Source organism: Equus asinus, chromosome 3, assembly GCF_041296235.1.
Source record: "Equus asinus isolate D_3611 breed Donkey chromosome 3, EquAss-T2T_v2, whole genome shotgun sequence".
NCBI classification, from domain to species: domain Eukaryota; kingdom Metazoa; phylum Chordata; class Mammalia; order Perissodactyla; family Equidae; genus Equus; species Equus asinus.
The window spans coordinates 58991160-59011751 of NC_091792.1; the positions used below are offsets into that span (position 1 = coordinate 58991160).

Genomic DNA, 20592 nt, shown 5'->3' on the forward strand with positions numbered 1-20592 from the left:
TCTAGTTTTTTTATGTGGGTGATTGGGTAAACATTGGTGTCACTTATAGAACAATATTTATTATTAGTGAAGTATTATTGAATTTTATATAGGAATTTCTGTGACATAAACCTGTACATGGTCCATACCAAGCTGTACTGTGAAAGACATGCACTCATTAATTCTTTCATTTATTCCACATTTACTGAGTGCAAAATAGGTACTGTGCTAAGTGTTGAGAAAATGGTGGTGAACAAGTAACACAAATTTTTGTTCTCATGGCAGAGACACTGGAGTTCAAGATGTCTACCAAGAGGTGAAAGTCTCCCTGAATGATGGTTGGCTGAGGTTGAGCCACCTGGGCATCATCCTAAAAGATAGCAAGATGGGCAGAGTGGACAACATCGAGGCTGGAGAGCAGATGGAAGGCATTTAGTGCAGTGTAACTCTGGGCCATAGATTTAAGCTTCTTACAAAGAATGTCCCTACCTACAACATGTTGTCTTATAAGAATCTGAATTTGAGAAACTCTTATTTCTTCAAAACTCACTATTGCATTAAGCTAATGGAGAAGGTCCTATGTGTGAAGGGCTGGAACTGGGGGGACAGCAAAGTTTGGTGGACTGCTGTCTTTCCTTGACATGACGACCAGCCGGTCTTTGAGATACCCCTCAGAAACATGTCCCAGTGCACCACAGGCAAGAATGAGGTGAGACTGGAATTCCACCACAATGTTGATGCCAAAGTCTCTCTCATGGAGGTGCACTTCTATGTGCCTCCCACCCTAGATGATGGTGTGGACCCAGTTGAGGCCTTTACTCAGTATACACTGTCAAAGATAGTCATAATCCAGGTACTAGAGACACATCATCTGGGAGCTGCAATGACTGATTTCACATGGTCATTAGAACATTTGGATCTACACCACCCTTCTGCACCTGCACAGTGATGAATAAAAATGGCAAGCAATAGGATACATTGGAGAATATGAGGAAGCCATTTGGTATAAACCTAAATCGGCCTGACCTTGTCTTTCCAAAAGGGTCTGACCGAGGCCGTTGAACACGCATTGTATATCTGCTTTAAAGATTCCCTATGGCAAGAGCAAAGGCCCTTGAGATAAAGGTGCAACTTCTCTCCCCGTCCCAACGTTGGCATCTCCTTAAAGATTAAGCATCTTTCTTTAGGCTTGGAACCGATTGTAGTGCTCATCTGTGACTGCCCAGCCCGAGGCAACACACCTGCCACCCCGTGGCGTTCACTGAGACAGGAGACCTATCTGCCGTTTCCATCAATCGCTGTGCTGACAGAGCAGCCTCGTGACTATTGTAAAAGGGACATTTCAATCATATGTGAAACATACTCTTTGAGGGTATATAACCACCCTGTGTACCCCTACTTCTTCAGCGCCCTTTCTTCCTTCGGGAAGAAAGGCCCCGGGCTATGGTCCTCAGATTACAGCTCAAAATAAACTCACCCAAATTTTCATTTATAGATTGGTTATGGATTATTTTCGTCCATAGTTCTTGGTGTAGTCATGGCAGGATTTCAGAGAAACCCACCGGAGGCCACCTGGAATCTACACTGAACTGGCATTCTGTACCACTAAGGGCCCATTGAGCCCCACCAGATCACTGCATTCTTCAGGTGACCCTGATGAGTTCTCCTGAAACCTGGACCTCCTTATTTTAAGTTGATGGTCCAAGAGTTTATATGAGCTGGGTAAGGTCTTAAGACTAGAGGTTTTTAAGGGGTACCAGTACATACCCTAGGTAAGAGGAACCTAGGAGGAAGTTCATAGGCCAGAGGAGCCTAGAGGGAAGTTCCTAGGTTAGAAGAACCTAGAGGAACTTGGGAGTGAATGGGGAAGGCTGACGTTTTTAATTTGGCTTTAAATTGGAAAGAATTGTGTTTATAAAGTCTGAACAAACTGCTTGATAGAGAAATGAGAGACTGAATGTGTTCAGCTCCAAAGAAAAAGGACACTTGTTCCTCCCGGCCTTTACCAAAAAGGTGCCCTTAGGTGACTAAGGACCTCAGCAGGAGTGTCAGAGGATCAATCCTCGTGATGTGCAGCAGTCCCATAGGGAACTCCACTCTCATTCACGGTAATTAATTATAGGCTCATCTGGGGACGCGCAGAAAAGTGCTGGTCACCCCCACGCTCCGAGCTCCCATGGCGGTATTAGGTGGCCGGAGGGAAAAACCAAGGCACGTAAGAGAGTGTTTACGACCTTTCTATAGGGAATAACACTCACAAGCAGCACACTTTCTGACCCACGACACTGTCCTTAGAAGTTGTTCAGACTTTATAACAAAACAATATTAAAAGAGAAGCGGGAAATTGAGCTTCTAAAACAGCTCGATCAGTTCCTGAATGGGCAGCCTTTCCTCCAGACTCCAGTTGGCTTCATGCTGTGATTGCAGTTGCTTAACAAAGGGGGATCCCAAGCCAGATTGCTAAGGCCAAAAGAAAGAATAAGAAAGAGAAAAAAAAAAAAAACTGGGAAAACAAGTTTTTTCACCATGGTCTGCTATGAGAACACCAAAGTCAAATCTAAGGAAAATGTTTGTCTATATGTCTGTCGGTCGGTGTGTGTCTATACATGTTACAAAAGTTTTTATATTTTACCTCCGGATGGTACAATTTCTAAAGAGCTCCATTCAATTGACTTAAAGTAAGTGCTTACAAGCAAGGCCTTTGACTACAAGATCTCCTACACTTCAGTACCTAATCTCTTTTTGTTGCGTCACAAGGACCATCACCAGATATTCTTTGTGATCAGGCTGTATCCCTCCATCAAGCAGGGCAGAACCTGGTACCGCTTCCTGATCCTCCTTTTCTCCAAGGACAAGGACATTTCCTTGACTTCCAACAAGAACAAGGAAGAAATGGAGAAGCACTTTGATAGGCAGTTCACTAAGAACATGTTGGGATCCCTTCAAGAGATGGTTGGCCAAGTCATGAAAGCATTGGTGAACCACAAGGTCACACTCCCAGGCAACTTCCAAGGACATTTAGGGGCCCAGTGTTTCACTTGCTCCTACAAGGTGAGCTCAGGACTGCTCTACCTGCTGAGTGGGGCTTCATCTAGGTTCACAAGCCACCCAGACAGATCTGCTTTGACAAAATCTCTTTCATCAACTTTGCCAATGGCACCACTGCCACTTGCTCCTTTGACTTTGAAATTGAGACCAAGCAGGCACTCAGTATACCTTCGGCAGCATTGAGAGGGAGGAGTATGAGAAACCATTTGATTTTGTCAATGCAAAAAAGCTCAACATCAAAAACCAAATATTAAAAGAGAAGATGAACCAAAACTACAATGAATAGGCCTCTAACTCTGATGAAGATGAGTGTGATGTCTTCGTGGAACTGATAAAAGATGCCTGCTTAGAGAATGCCACCAAAAACTACAGTGACTCAGGAGAAGAAACTGATAAGTCATTCTAGTCAGGTGGAGAAAAGCAGGAAATGGCAGAGAAGTTTAACAGTAACGCCTCTGCCAGCCAGCTCTTCCAGTAATGATGGTGACAGTGATTGGGATGAGACGAAGAGAAAACAGCTCAAAACAGCTGAAACAGTCAAGGATCACAATGGTCTCAAGAAGTCTGTGGAGGTGGAGAAGGGCAAAGTCCTCAATGCCCCCAAAAGGCACATGTCTGCATACATGCTGTGGCTCAATGCTACTTGAGAAAAGATCAAGCCTGCCCATCTCGGCATCAGTATCATGGATATTTCCAAGAAGGCATACAAGATCTGGAAGGGGATGCCCAAGGAGAAGAAAGAAGAGTGGGATTGCAAGGCTGAGGATACCAGAAGAGAATATTTGAAAAGCCATGAAAGAGTATAAAGTGCGCCAGAGTGAATCTTCTAAGAGGGGCAAGTCAAAGAAAAAAAAAAAGTAAAGATGGAACAGAAGCCAACACCCTCTAAGCTCTCACTATCCAAGTCTTTGACAAGGCAGCTAAGTGAGAGCTTCAAGAGGACAGTTTGTGTTAGGAAAGTCATACTTCAGGAAAGACCAAGAGTGAAAAAGAAGAGATGGCAGAGTAAGGACTCTGAGGAAGAGAAACTAGCCAGTACTACCCAACTCAAATAACTGAGTGTCAGGATCCAATGAAGAGAGAGGAGAAAATTTTTCTCTCCTTGCACTTGCCCTGTCCCCCAGGGCAAGAGGTCGTTGTCACTCTCCCAGTCTCCTCCTCCACGTTTTGGTACCAGTTTCTTCCATGTGAAATGTAGTCCTTGGATTCTGCACCTTTCAACCCAGCTCTCCTGGGGCTATGCATTTCCCTGGGGCAGCAGGAAAGGTGTCCTCCGCTGCTGCTTCACATGGTTGATGCCTTAGAACTTAGGGGAAGATTGGGTGGGAGGCAGGACAGCACAGGCTCCAAATCCTCCGACTTTCCCAATCTTAAGAATATAGCTGCTTCCTGTCCTGTTCGAGTTGTTGCAGCAGAGGTCATGCGAGGTGAGGCCTGTAGCTTCTAAATGGGGCCCATTTCTAGTTTTAGTTTGTATTTCTGGTCTGTGAAAATCAACATTTAATAAAGGGAACTGAATTTTAGGGGAGAGGAGTAGGAACGAGTGATCCATTTTGCCAAATGCTACTGACTGGTAGAGAAAGATGATGGCAAAATAGAGGTTAATGTTGACCTTGACAAAAGCAGATTCATGCACTTTGAGGTAACACATCTGTGGATTTAAAATCAGGCTCCATCACTTAATAGCTTATGACTCTGGGCAAGAAACTTCAATCTTCTGAACCTCAAGTTTTTCATCTTGGCTATTGGGTTATAATGCCTATAGCCAGACTGGTTGGATGATTAACTAACATATGAGAAAGATCTGGCATAACTCAATAAACAAGTAGTCTTTCTGTTCCTCTCTTCCCAAGTCACCTAAAAATTGAAAATATTGTTAATTAACCAGTTTTATTAAAGGCAAATAAGGTCCATGCATTGAAATTTAGAAAACAGATGCCAGAATTCTTGAAGCTACTCTTCCACTCACAAACTTATTCAAGACAGCAAAATTTAAACTTTGTAACAGGAATAAACATAAATTACTAAATAGTCACATAATAGCAAATAATTCTAATTAATATTTTAAATTTCTATCACAAAGGAAATAACTAAAACATGTTTCTTATATTAAGAAGTAATTTTTTCTCTGAAATGAAACACAATGAAAGAAGAGATCGTGACAATGGGAGTATTAATAAAGTTAAAGACATATTAAATTAAATTAAAATGGTAATGATGTCCCAGTAGGAATAAATATATTCTTTTTAGACTGCAGCAAGAATTTCATGCAGAATCTCTGGCAAAAGAAATGCCAAGTTTGTAATGGAATCTATTATTTTGCAATTAAATATTTTGGCTGGGTTAGGACTTAATTGCCTCACAAATATTCTGAAAGCAACATGAACTTCTATTGAGATATTGAAACAGCTAAAACATTTTCTCCCCTGGGAGTTTCTGTAGTACTCTCATAATTGTGTCTTTAGATGAATGAAGTTCCTTAATTTTAATGTAGCCTGATTTGTCAATATTTTACTAAATGGTTAGTGCATTTTTTGTCCTATGAAAACCTTTTTCTTACCTGGGCATTCATTCATTTATTCAATAATATTACTTCAGTGTCCCTCTGGGTCAAAGAGAGGATACAAAAATGAATCACAGATATAAGATAAGCCACAGTTCCTAAAGAACTCTTCACACAATGATGGGAGGGTGAGGAGGTGTGGAAAAGACACTTCACACAGACAAGTAAATAAACTTTGAAAAACCAATGTGATAAGTGTTATACCACAGACATACATGAAATGCTAGGGGAGCAAAAAAGAGTGGTTAATTCACATTGCCAGAGACAGCACTTATTTCAGAATCTAAAAAATATATTTCCAAGGTACCTAAAGGTGGTGGAAATAGTGTGTTCAGGCTTATTGCTGGATGGACCTAACTTTAAGTCTGGTTTTATTAGCTATGTAAATTCAGGTAATTTTTAGCCAATCTGAGCTTTAGCTTACGCAACAATGAAATAAGCATAATAATGCTTTCCTGATGGGATAAAGATTTAAATAGATAATTTATAAAAGGATTGACACATATCAGTCACTCAGTAAATGCTAATTCCCATCACCTCTATTTTATCTTAAATTATTAAAACCATCTCAGTTTAGATGAATTAGCAATTGATACCAGAAAGCTAAATGTATATCCATAGACCCTCCAAAGCTTAAGATTATAGTTGTTGAGAAAATGTGAGTGTATCAGAGAATTCTAGTGTTCACCTTAACCCTTCTCATTTCAATTTTTATCTGCTTTTTCCTCAATAATTGAAAAAAATAACAACAAAAATCTGGGCATATAGTCTGTGAAGATGAGGATTAAATCTCTCAGTCTCCCTTACAGTTATCAGATGTGGTCAGATGCTAAAGTTCTGGTCCATGGTGTGTGAAAGGAAGTGTTGTGGGCACTTCCTTCTCAGGAACCTTCCTGAATATGTCATTTTTGCCGATTGCTCCACTTCTGCATATGGTCCCACCCCTCTTGCCTTCTCCAGGACTTCATCCCAATAATTCTCCCCATCTTTCCTAAATCATCAATACTTTTCCTTTCTACTCGATCATTTCATCAGCATACAAACAGGATGGTATTTCATTAATGCCTTAAAAGAATCTTCTCTTGGGCCCACTTTCCTCGCCAGCTACCATCTTATTTTTTTCTCCCCTTTACAGAATAATTCTCAGAAAACATGTCAAAACTCATTATTTTTAAGGCTTCTCCACTTTATCAATACTACTCTTCTCAACTGCACTGCTGATTTCCATGTTGCTCAGTCTGGTTAATTCTCCGTCCTTGTCTATACCAGTCAGTAGTGGTTGACTCAGTTCCTCTCTCCTTCTCCTATGATGCTCTTTTTTCACTCGTTCTCTTTGATTTTCATTCCACCTCATGTAGAGTTCCTTCTCAATCTTCTTTGCTCTTTCCTCTTTCCCGTGTTATCTTATCATCAGCCTACCATGCCCAGGGATGATGGTGTAGTGAGAATAGTTCCCTTAGAATTTCATGGAGCGGAGATGTCATACTATCCATAGAATCCTTGCTTTGGGATATTAAGTTAAAGAGAAATAAACTTATTTTGAAGACACTGTTATTTTGGGCCTTGTTAAGTTCAAGCAAATTGAATCCTAACTGATAAAAATTGGTGAATCACTGTTAATATTTTTTACATTGATCAGAACCTCTTATATAAAATTTTTTAAATGTTTTTGGTAGAAATTTTTTAAAACCTGAAGTGCCTAGAGAACATAAAAAGTAATATAAAGAAATCTTATTGTAGAACTATTCAGATTCCACTCTATATGAAAGCACATTAAATAGCTGAACAGTTATCTTCTTTACCCACTACATTTTCTCAAGAAGCCTAATGAGGAACAAATTACAACTGTTTAGACTGAGTCACAAAGACATGAATGTTCACAAGAAAGTGTGTTCTAAACAAATCCCATATTTGATAAGTGCCAGTGAATGGCATCTGCAAAGCCTATTTAAAAGCTTTTTAAATAGAAAACTGCCTCTTTAGCCTAATTGTAAATGCTGATATTTATTTTGACATGTTTGTCAAACAATAAATTAACATAACATTGGGAAATTCCAGTTCTGCAAAAATAATCCCCAACAAACTTTCATAGATATCCTCAAGGGAAAGGTATTATTGGGGATTATAAACTAAAAAAGCTGTAGGAGATTAGAGCTGTGAAAGACAGTTCAGCAGGCTCTGGAATTCTAATGGACATCTGTGTTTAGTCATTGCCTATATGTCGTATTAATAAGCAACACTGTTGGATAAAACATCTCAAGCCAAAATAAACTTTATTACCTGATAGAGTTATGTACTAAATGTTATCATGTTATACTTAAGCCACATTGGCTCCCATTGCTGCCCAAATGATCATACAGAGCATACATTTTATCAACATACCAAAAATTGTATGTTCTGGCTTTTTGTATAAATTATCATCAATTTGCTTATTCAGTAATTAATGCACCACCATCCAGTCAGCTGCCCAAGCCAAAATCTTTTTTTCCAGTCTTCCCCTCCATATCCAGTGGGGGAGTAAGTCCTACCTATTTAATATCTCCATCTCTGTGTCTCCCCATTACAACCAATCAGGTCAACTCTAGAATTATTATTTCCCATCCAGTTTCCATTAATCTCCTAAATGATCTCCATGCAATTATTGATGCCTCTATAATACATTCTGCTCCTTGCATCCAGAGGGATTTTCTAAAAGTGTAAATATGTCATTCTTCAGCTGAAAACCATTTGGTGACCCACCAGATTCTTCAAGACCATTCATAATCTGGCAACACAATAGAGCCATCAAGAACTTGGGCTTTGGAGCCAGACAATGTGGGTTCAAATTCTGGCTCTCCCATGTCCTAGCTGTGTGATTCGAGGAAATTATTCCATGTCTCTTGTTTTTCATTTCCCCTTCTGTAAAATAAGGAATATAATGGTACTGTCACATTAGTATTGATATAGGGATTAAAAGAAATGACACTTAGGGCCAGCCCTGTGGCCTAGTGTTTAAATTCAGAGCACTGTGCTTCAGCAGCCCAGATTTGGTTCCTGGGCTTAGACATATACCACTCATCAGTGGCCACACTGTGGTGGTGACCCACATACAAAATAGAGGAAGACTGGCACAGGTGTTAGCTCAGGGCAAATCTTACTCTGCAAAAATGAAAGAAAGGAAGAAAGAAAGGAAGGAAGGGCGAAGGACAAAAGAAAGGACAGAAGGAAGAACGGACGGAAGGAAAAAAGGAAGGAAAGAAAGAAAGAAGGAAGGAAGGAAGGAGGGAGGGATGGAGGGAAGGAGGGAGGGAGGGAAAGAAAGAAGGAAGGAAGGAAGGGGGGGAGAAAGCAGGAAGGAAGGAAGAAAGGAAGAAAGGAAGAAATGATGTTTATAAAGCCCTTAGTCCAGTGGCTGGTACACAGAAAGCACTCCATAAAAATGAGCTGTGAATATGTCTCTAGTCCTGTGTACTCTACCATTAGAAGAAACTGCTGGCAATTAGTTCTCTGAAGGTATTATTCTGTCTCTGGTTTCTGTTTTTACACATGCTGCCTCCTCTCACTGGAATCCAGAGTCTTCTCCCTACGACTTCTACACCACTTTCCCTCATTGATTCCCACTTTTATCCTTAACAAGTCAGGGAGATTGAATCTTCTGGAAGCTTTTTCTCACCCACCCCAATCTGGTTGGGGTCTGTGTGTGTGCTCACAGATTAGTTCATACTGCAGGACCTGATGTGCTATGTCACAATTGCTTGCCTAGCTGTCTGTATCCCCACACAGATTATAACAACTGTAAGTATTCATCTCTGTGTCCCAGTTGCTTAATATGGAACTTGCATAATGAAGCTTTATGGCATGGTGACTGACTGAAGATACAACTGAAGGAGCAGGGGTGGGAATAAAGGTTCTGTAAAGTTAGATGAATCTGAGGGAAAAGAAATCATTAAAGGGTCCCAATTGTCAGGTGGATCATCATATGCAAATACTTAAGATTAGATCTTTTTCTCACAGAATAAACTCCAAACTAATCAAATCCAAATGTAGAATAAGAAACCATGCGAGTAATAGGAGAAAACACGAGCAAACTTCATTATAGCCTGAGAAGCAACAAAGGGAAAGGAACGATAATTTTGAACACACACACGCAGGTTTTGCATGACAAAAATAAAAATAGAAGCAAAATCAAAAACATAATATGTTTTTTAAAATCCTACTTATCTCAGAGGCAAAGATTTGTTATTCCTAAGATACCAGTTTTAACAATTGATAATTAAAATGAAAGAAGAGAGAACTTTTCCTGTCTGGAGGATTTTCAGACGAAAGGATATAATGTTTGAGATTTGATTTTTTTTTTTTTTAAAACTCAAGCCTTCTCGTCCCACAAAAGTTGGGGGATAAATGAAATAAAATTGGTAAAATAATAGCTATTGAAACTATGTAATGGGTACATGGAGATTCATTCAACTATTCTCTCTGCTTCTGTTTTAAAAATTCTCACAATAAAAAAGCTTTTTGAAGTGCATTGGAAGAAAACAAATTCAGTCATTGAAAGTTTGGGCTAATTCAACTTCAAGATTTGTTTATCAGTATTACGATTTCTGAGAAGAATCTTTATCAATGTTCTAGTCTTCATTTTGGATTGAAATTACTAGATTCTATAAAAGGCTAAGGAATTTTATCCATCATGTTTTGTTTCATGAAGGGTCAGCTGTGTTTGGGGAGGTATCATCTGAGTTGGGGACTGAGCTTCCTAAATCTCAGCCCATGTTAGAATGTATCAGAATGGTTCCCAACCATTTCACTCATATCAGGTTGGTCTTCTGGCAATGATCTAAACCAAGATGGTGGTAGACCCTCATAGGCCCAGGCGCACAGCTTTGAGCTGCCGTGGAGCCAATGCTGCTTCCAAGATTGGGAATCAGTGGTGAGTTTCAAATCGTTTTTGCAAGCATTCAAATTGTTGTCTGCCTTTTTGCTAAAATAGCATTAAAATGTCTTCAAAAGCTTAGGGGTTTATTTAAAACCCCTAATAAAAGAAAGATAACTTGCCAAAGAGTAATATAAGACAATTAACAAATGATCCATTTTGTATAGATATATTATAAATATAAATATACAATTATTTATATCTCTATCTTTTCATCTCCTTTATCCTTAAATGTAACTGAAGTTTTCTGGCCATTTCTCTACCTCCTACAGCTTCCCAATACAGTCTGCTCTGCACTTGACAGCAAAATTAATTTCTAAGACCTTTATCATCGTATTCTCTTCTTGAAAAACTTTTAATAGCTCCTCAATATCTGTAGATCAAAATTGACACCCAGGAATTCACTGTTGTCCACTCCAGGCAAACTGGGATGCTTAGGGTTCACCTCTGTGGCTATAAACCTCTCCCAAATGTCTTCTCCCTAGTCTACACTGTTCTCACTGCTAACCTCTAGTTTAAGTGCATCCTCTTCTGAACTCATAGTTGGGTGCATAGTATATAATACTTGAGCTTTATAAAGGTAAATGTTTTATGTCCCTCTAGATTTTTTAGATTTCCTCTAAGTATCCCTTGAGGTAGCATTATGATAAGGAGTGGGTGCTCAGTAATATCTACGGATTCTTAGAACTGAAGCTGTAGAATTTCATGGTGAGAAATATGATTGTTGGAGAACAATTCGATGAGTATATCATTCCAGGCTACTAAATGGTTCTTTAAGTAGCACAAAATGTGTGAGAGCATTTAGTCTATCAAAAGAACCAGTCTGTGAGTCATTGAACATGTATAATAATTTGTCTAGTCACCACTATAAATTTCAGGTTTTCATTTCTTCTTAAATGCTATTTTCAGACTTCAGAGTTATTCCTTCAGGTTTTCCTTTCAAGTGATTCATATTCATCTCTTGCATTTTATCCCAATTTTTCCATTGTCCTCATTCTCTAGTTAAGGTTCTCATCACTTCCTTCCTGAACTGGAATATTTAATTACTAATGGAAACCTCTTCTACCTTTATACCAATGATTTCAACAGCCAGCAAGGAGCACCCCATTCCCCAAGACAAATATCCTACCATGAACCACTGTTAACTGATCAGAGCGAGAAAATTCTTTAAATTCAGAAAAAAAACTTCATTTTGAAATGACTGATCCAATCAACTTTCCCCCGTTTTCCCTAAAATGACTTTCTAAAATATCCCTGTGATCAAATTTCTCTCTGCTCATACACCTTCAATTCTATTCTCATAGAATAAACTGCAAGCTCCTTAGAATTTCACATTATCTGACACATCTACACATAAACTTTGCATCTTTCAAGTTAGTCTACCCTGATCCACAAAGCATTCCAACCTTCCCTGCCTCTGGGTCTTTTCTCACCTGACTCTTTACCCAACAAGCCTTAGATTATAACCTTCTTATTGATTTTTATGATTTTATTCTTTCTATCCCCACCTTGACACTAAACTTCTGCACAGTAGACACTACATCTTAAAGTTATTTTTCTCCCTCAGGGTTCTTAGCACAGTGTTATAATATGTAGTAAAAAAATTAGATTCAAAAAAGACTTGCTCATTTGATTCAGCTTAGTACTTTACTTTATTCGGGTGCCAAAGATAAGGAGACTAAACAAGACTACCTGTCAGGTTTCCTATTCTGGATTTCCACACTCAGTCTCCCACAAGTCTGAGACTAGAGATAGAACTGTAGATCAAAGGAGCCCATTTGTTCATAAATGCATTTAAAAATCTCTGTGCAACCACTGAGCTCATTTAATAACTCATTTTCAAACAAGTTAAATTTTCATATTTATGTAATTTCTCTGATAAGCTTAAAAAGCTATTTTATAAATAAATAAACAAATCTAACAACTATTTTTTAGATGAGTCATAAGTTCGTGATGGTATGAAATCTCTAGAATTTATGGGTATGTGCAAGAAAACTTTTACATGAAGTGGTAATTGCTTATTTCCCCTCTAATATCAGATGTGACCTTTGCTAGAAAGGCATAATAAAATTTGGTAAGCTAAGAGTCAATTCAAGTTAGCAAGCCCACTGCATTTTTCTCTTAAAATCTTGAAAAGTTTCTGATAGTGGTCATACCTTAAAAATCAATATCACTTAAAAAGATATGCTTTGGATGTATTTCTGAATCTATCCATCTGTCCCTCCATGCAATCTCTCCCTCTCCCTGCCCCCACCTCTCACCTAGGCTCATTACAGGAAAATATAACGCTGTGAATAAAAGTGTGGCTCAGTTTGAATTGCAAAGCAAAATTAAGTCTACTCTGATGCTGATCACCTAATATCTGCACCCAGTCATACACACAACAATAAAAACTAAACTCTACATCACAAATAAGTAAATAACCTGCTCTAATCATGATCTACTAATGCCTGAGGGTTTGATTTTTTTAAACCTTAAAAATCTATATCCTATTAATAGCTACATTTATGGAAAGAAATCAAAGTGAAAGACACCCCTTCGCTTCTTTAAGTGTACCAAAATCCACATATTGTTGCCAAAATAGGCACGTGCTGATTTTTCCAGGGGTCATTTAAGAGGGCAGAGTAACTGCCAGACATTATCGCTAATTTGCTGCCAGTGAATGTGTGGTACAAACCAGAATTTCAGTTTGACCCTTGATTTTATAATTTAATACCAATATTACTTACATTATTAGTTTTACTGGTAAATCAGGAGCAAGTTGTTGGAGCCCAGCTGTGACCCCAGGGCAGGAACTTTTTGCCTGCTGTCACCTCCTGACGGTTTGGGCTGTTAATTACCGCAATCAACTAGAACACAAGCACCTCTCTGTCGGCCAGCTGGCAGACTCAGCTTCAGAAACTGGCAGCTCGGGAAGATTTAAAACCTGTAAAAAGGGCTGCTATGTAAACAGTTTATTGTATAATATTCAACGACCACAGTAGGCCCGCATCAGTAATCAAAGGTAGGGTCTGCTATTGTCCCTTGATAGGTTCGCAAAGAAGAAAGTTAAAAATAGCTTTTGTTTGTATCTTCTTTATCCAGAAGAATGAAACTAGGGATTTCGGTCCTGGAGGTATTATGTTGGTGCCTTGGAGGAAAGTCAGTCATTTAGTTCTGCTGAAGTAACTGTGGACTCAAACAAAATGAAAGATAAGTAAGCAGTTTTGTTTACTTTGCAGAAATCACAAAATAGGTGGGAAAGCTTAAAGCTCTTTACTGGGTAAGGGTTTTGTACGCGCATTCACCCTAAAAGGAAATCTGTACCCACACGCATGTGTGTAAATTATGTAAGTGCTGTATGAGGTAGCTGATCATGCTTGCTATTCTATTCTGACCAAAACGACTTTCCTAACATTCAAAGACATTTAAAATACACTTTTCAAAACCATGTTGAAAATTTTGAGATTGTATCTGATATTTCACAGTCTCCTTTCTAAACTCCATAGAAAATTTCTTAAATGTTAATTTGATTAGACCATCAAATGATAAATTAAAATGCTAAATGATCCTTAATTCTATATATTTCATTTGAACATTAAAATTCAGAGATGTCTGGCTTTGTTGATTTAATAACTTATTTCATAAGCCAAGTGGCTTAAGTTCAAATCGTGACCAAAATCTAAATTATTTATTTGTTTGAAAGGAATAAAAACAAGCATAATACAATGTAATGAAATAACACTAAGTAATTTTAAGCAAAGAAATGAAACCAAATTAGCATGTATCTGCTTATGATTCATTCCTTTGTGGCATTTCTTTATAAATCTTTCCAGAAGAAATAGCAGCCTTTCCTGAGAACTTCTTTTCGTATAAATTATCAGACCTATTTAGAATTAACTATTTTTATTTGGGCACAGACACGCACACACACACACACACACATACACACACAATCCAAACATTCTACAGGTAGAAATTATAAAGATGCCTATATTGCAAAAAGACCTGAAAACCCCACGTCCGAGTGAGAGTAGTTCCTATAGGTTTGTAATCTTTGCCTTGCCTTCCAGAGAAGCAAAACTTACATCCACTTCTTCCTCATTCTTTTCACCCTGCCTGAGGCATCCTTTACTACTGTTGGTAATACTAGATAATATTGGTTGCTTACTATAGCCACACAAAGTGAGAAGCACTTTAAGGGTATTATTTCTCATTTATTCTTTGCAACAGCTGTATTAGATAGGTTATCAGATTGCCTTCACTCTACAGATGGAGGTTATATAACTTGCTAACAGTCACGCAGCCTACGAATGTTGATGCAGAGATTCAGTAGGAAATCTTTCTGACTCCTGGCTCTAGACTGACTCACTCTTCTACACCACCTCCCATCATCAGCGCTTTCTTGAAACTCTTGAAGAGCAATCGCTTCTTTGTGCTTTTTTGGCTCTCCTCCTTCCTTCTGCCAGAATGTTAGCTTTTCATTTTTTCTCTACCTAAATGGAGGATTTCCCCCATTCCCAGGGCTTCTTCCCATCCAATGTTCTCACTTATTTCAGTGGTTTTGACTTCTACTACTATGCACATGGCTCCAAAATCTTCATTTTCTTGAGTCCCAGACCCCTCTATTTGGCTGTGGTTAAGTACCCCTCAGCTGCAAACCTGCCCTTTCACTTGTAATTGCATCTTAGTTAATGGTATTACTGTCCACCCAAACTCAGGATATGTTTTATCTCTTTATTCACCACCCAGTCAGGTGAAAAAAATCTTAAGCATTCTATTTTTGAAAGAAATCTTTTTTCCCTCACGCGCATACCATGACTAGTTTGAGTCCCTGTTCTCACTCAGTAAAGCAGTGTTGCAGCGGCCTGCTAACTGCTTTCATTGCTTCTTGTCTCCGTCCTCTCTAATCAGTCCCACTGTGTGCCACCAGGAACATCCGTTAAAACACAGAACAGTTCTTAGAATTCCCCTTCTCAAAAACTTTCAACGGCTTCCCAATGTATACAGACCAATCTCCAAGCTCCTCAGTACAGTAAAGCCCTTGACTTAGTTCTGAGTTATCTTAATCCAGCTTAACTTCTACTTCAGTACCCTAAGATGCACACTCTGCCATTCCCTAACCATGCCCTACCCTGTCTCCTCCTATGTTTGTGCTGTCCTTTCTTTGTGGGCTTCTTCTTCCTCTTTCATCTTAATCCCTTTTGATCCACCTCTGGTTTTCTTCTATGAAACTTCTCACGGTCCCACTAAAAGTTCATCCACTGCTTCTTTTATTTAAGAAATATTTATTGAATACTTACCATGTGCCTGACACTATACTAAGATCTGGAGTCTTAAAAATAAAAGGCAGCATCCTTTCCCTCAAGGAGTCTTCAACAGTCTAATGCATAGGACAAACGAGTAAATGGGCAAGTAAAATGACATGTGCTTTCATGAAAGACACAGACTAACAAAGCTCATTCAAGAAAAAATAACTTTAATAATGCTATCCTTATTTAAAAACAAAAGTAAGAAGATTGCTTCACTAGTGAATTCTGCTAAATATTAAAGAAGAAATGATACTAATTATATATAAACTTTTCCAGAAATCAAAGATTCCACCATTATACTGATATTAAAACCAGATAAAGACCTTACAAAAAAGAAAACCAAACACCAGCATCTCTCATTAATAAAGATGCAAAACCCTATATAACATTTTAGCAAATAAATTCAAGAAATACATAGAAAAGAATAGTATATCATGACAAAGTAGGGTTCATCCCAGAAATGTGAGGTTTGTTTCAACATTTCAAAATGAATAAATGTAATTTGCTATATTAGACTATAAAATAAAAACCATTTTCACATAGTAAGTGGAGAAAAATCATTTGACAAAATTCAAAGTCATTAATGCATGATAGACACTTCCAGGAAAGTATAAATAAAAGGAAACTTCCTCAACTTGATAAAGGGCATCAACAAAAATCCAACAGCTAATATCATATTTAATGGTAAAAGAACAAATGTTTTTCACCTGAATATTGGGATCAAGACAAGAATATCTAACCTCAGTATTTCTATTCAATATTGGACTCAGGATCTTAGCCAGCACAATAAGGTAAGAAAAATAAAATAAAAGGCATAAAAATCAGAAAGAAAGAAAGAATTTCATCCTTACTTGAAGAAGACATGATCATCAAGGTAGAAAATCCTAAGAAATCTACAAAAACAAGACTAGAAACAATAAGTGACTTTAACAAAGTCACAAGATTTTGTAAGGTTAACATACAAAAATCTATTCATTTCTTTTTTTTATTGAGGTAACATTGGTTATAACATTACATAAACCTCAGGTGAACATCATTATATTTCAGTTTCTCTGTAGACTACATCATGTTCACCACCCAAAGACTAATTACCATCCATCCCTGTACACATGGGCCCTTTGACTTCTTTCACCCTACCCCTACCTCCTCCCCTCTGGGAACCACCAATCTAATCTCTATATCTATGTGTTTGTTTGTTGTTGTTGTTGTTTTTATCTTCCACATATGAGTGAAATCATAAGCATTTGGCTTTCTCTGTTTGACCTATTTACTTAATACAGTATCCAAATGAGACTACATCAAACTAAAACGATTCTGCAGAGTGAAGGAAACCATCAACAAAACGAAAAGACAACCTAGCAACTGGAAGAAGATATTTGCAAATCATGTATCTGATAAGGGGTTAACACTCAAAATATATAAAGTCATACAACTCCACAGCACACACACACACACAAAACTCCATTAAAAAATGGGCAAAGGATCTGGACAGACGTTTTTCCAAAGAAGATATACAGATTGCCAACAGGCACATAAAAAGATGTTCAACATCACTAATTATTAAAGAAATGCAAGTCAAAACTATAGTGAGATATCACCTCACACCTGTCAGAATGGTTATAATTAAAAAGAAAAGAAATAACAAGTGTTGGAGAGGATGTGGGGAAAACCCTCATACACTGCCGGTGGGATGTAAACTGGTGCAGATGCTATTGGAAACAGTATGGACAGTTCTCAAAAAGTTAAGGATAAAATTACCATATTGATTTCTGTATATTAGCATCTCAAAATTAGAAATTTCTATTTCAGTTTACAGCATCAAAAACCACAAAATATTTAGGGAGAAATTTACCTAAGGGCAAAATCTATGCATTGAAATTTCAAAACATTGTTGAGAGAAATTAAATAGGTAGAGAAATATACGATTTTCATGAATCAGAAAACTTGATATTATGAATACTTCAATTCTCTGCAAATTAATCTATAGATTCAAAGTGATTTCAATCAAAATTCCAACAGGCTTTTACACAGAAATTGATAAGCTGACTAAAAATATATATGGACATACAAAGAAACCAGTTTTTTAAAACAATTTTTTAAAGTGCAACAAAATTCAACAACTTGCACTACCTGATTTCAAGAAATATTACAGAGCTGCAGTGTGGAATTAGTGAAGATAGAGACATAATAAACTTCAGGTAATTTAACGGGGAATGAATAGTCTTTTCAACAAATGGTGCTGGAGCAAGTAGTACTTGTTCCTTTCATAGGGCCTCATGTTACTCCTGTATCCTCTGCATCTAGCTGGAAGATAAGCAGAGATAGAGCGTTGAGGATCACAAGGTTGGTTTTAGGTAGCAGGTCTGAAATTGTATATTGCTTTTGCCCGCATTCTATTGGCGAGAACTCAGTACAGTGGCCCCATCTAAAGGCAGGGAAGACTGGGAGATGTACTTGAGCTGTGTGCTCAGGAAAAAAAGGAAATACGTGGGCACATACAGTTGTCTCTGCCACAGTGACCATGAGAAGAACACATCTGTAATCATTTTCCTTGGTATTTACATATACTTTAGTTGCCTCAAATTTTTTGGAGCAAAGTGAGGTATAAATTAATTGATTATACTTGTCATTAAATCATAACCAATTTAATAACAGAGGTGTTTTCTATGCTGAAAAGTTTCCATGGTACCAGTTATAATTATGGAAGGAGCTCATTAAACTTTTACCGTGATAATCAAAAAATGCTATAGAAGTGACTCAAAGAGTGAAATGAAACTTGAAACCTTTCTGTATTCACATCCATATGTATAAATGAGCTCATAGATATCTGCATTCATGTTTATAAATAAATTCAAATAGGCATGTCTACAATATGTCCAGTTTGGCATTTATTTTCTTTATTTCTACTTCTTACCTGGGACAAAAGAAGTACATGTTAACTGTCTCATTATATCATGCAGTGCTGGAAAGAGAAGTGGATTATGAAGCAGGAACCCCAGGTTCTAGCTCTGACTCCCCCAGTATCTATGGTCTTGATAAGCCAGTCATCTGTCTGGATCTTGTCAGTGAAGTGAAAGATGTGGACCAGATTATCTCCAAAGTACTTTCCATTTCTAATGTTCTGAGAGTCTTTATGAGGCCATCAACTCAAAAGGGCTTATCATTCAAAGGCTGAATGTTGGTGGCAAAAACTCAATTGGAATGAAAAGAAGGAGGAAGGGAGACAGAGAGGAACCAAATTGAACCAAAATGCCTCTTTACCTTTGGAATTTGTAATGTACAATTAGCTCCACCCAGGGAAAATCACGATTATTTCTGTTCTTCCTACGAGAGGTTATTTTGGGCTCAGAAAATCAATAGTCATTGCCACAGATTATAATCTAATCAAATTTGCACTTATTGATTGTCAAACAGGTTCTAACAATCTATAGCTAAGCTATCAATAGCTAACAATAGCTAATGTTGCTATTGATAGCTAACAATCAATAGCTGAGACAATCAAATGAATATTAAAAATACTGAAATTTCTTGATTTTTATTTAATTAATTTCTAAGGATTAGCCACAAATAAGATGACTTAGGTCTGAGAAGAGGCCATTAAGTAGTAGAAATAGCACAGAAATAGAAGCTTGAGAACCTGTGTTCTGTTCCCTGCTCTGCCCTGAATTATTATGTGATGCTGGCAAATCACTTAAGACCTTTAGATCCCAGTTCCTTTATTAAATAATAAAGTGTTTGGGTTTGTTGGTCTTTAAGATGCCTGAACATCATGGAATTTCTTGAATCTATGAAAAATGAGATCCAAATTGAGAAATAAAAATAATCATATAATACTGGAAGCCTATCCCATATAAATCCAGTAGGAAGATCCACAAGCAGCATTTCCCTCAAGAACTGGCATTCTAGCTTATCTTGGATCTACCACCACTGTCATAAGTAAAAACAAAAGGGCAAGTTTCATATTCTGTTTAGAACTTAAAAGGATGAGTTAAGTTCATATGTCACAGATTTCAAAACCAGCAAAGTTTAAGGGTAGAATAATTGAAAAATAAGCAAACATGTAACTTAGATTAATGGAAAGGTGAGAAATTTGTCATATGTTTCTTATCACCAAATCAATGAAATGAGACATACAAATGCTCCTGGGAGAAATGAATTTCAGTTTCAAGCCTCAACTTAAAACCTGTCATGCTTCAGAAAATAGATTTCTTATAAAGAAAGCAAGAAGAAAATATATACTGAAGACAGATTCAAAATAAACTGAAATATATTTTCTAGCAAAAGTTGATACTACTTTTAGAACTTAAGATTCTAAAAAATTTTTTAAGAGATTTCATTCTCAGAAATATTCTCATAGAAGGAACTTTTTCTATAACCATAATAGAATATCTGCTGAATATTAGAGTAGTGATAACTTATTTTTTCTTTAAATTTATTTTGCTGTTGGATCTCACACACCAAACATCTTACCAAACAAGGTGGTTCCATTGTATAATTACAGTACTTTCATTCTTTTGATTATTACTTTAGATTATCTCTTTAGAACTATCAGATAACTCAGATTTTATCCTTGAGAGAACAACTCTGCTGTTAGGAAAACAAAGATTGTTGTTTAACTACTCAGGTCTTAGGACAATCATAAGAATTAAGATTCATAATACCAAATAAACACAAGCGCATTTTGCCTTACTGACCACACGATGAGCACCAAGTTTCTCTCGCCTTAAACAAATATAGACTGTCGTTTTAAATTTCCTCCTACAGTATGATGTAACAAAACATTTCACAAATAGCCAGAAAGG

General features: G+C 37.4%; 1 pseudogene; it reads left to right on the plus strand.

Annotated features, from left to right (window-relative positions):
• Positions 1–257: 257 nt before the first annotated feature.
• LOC106831724 (FACT complex subunit SSRP1-like) lies at positions 258–4082 on the plus strand (annotated as a pseudogene).
• Positions 4083–20592: the final 16510 nt, after the last annotated feature.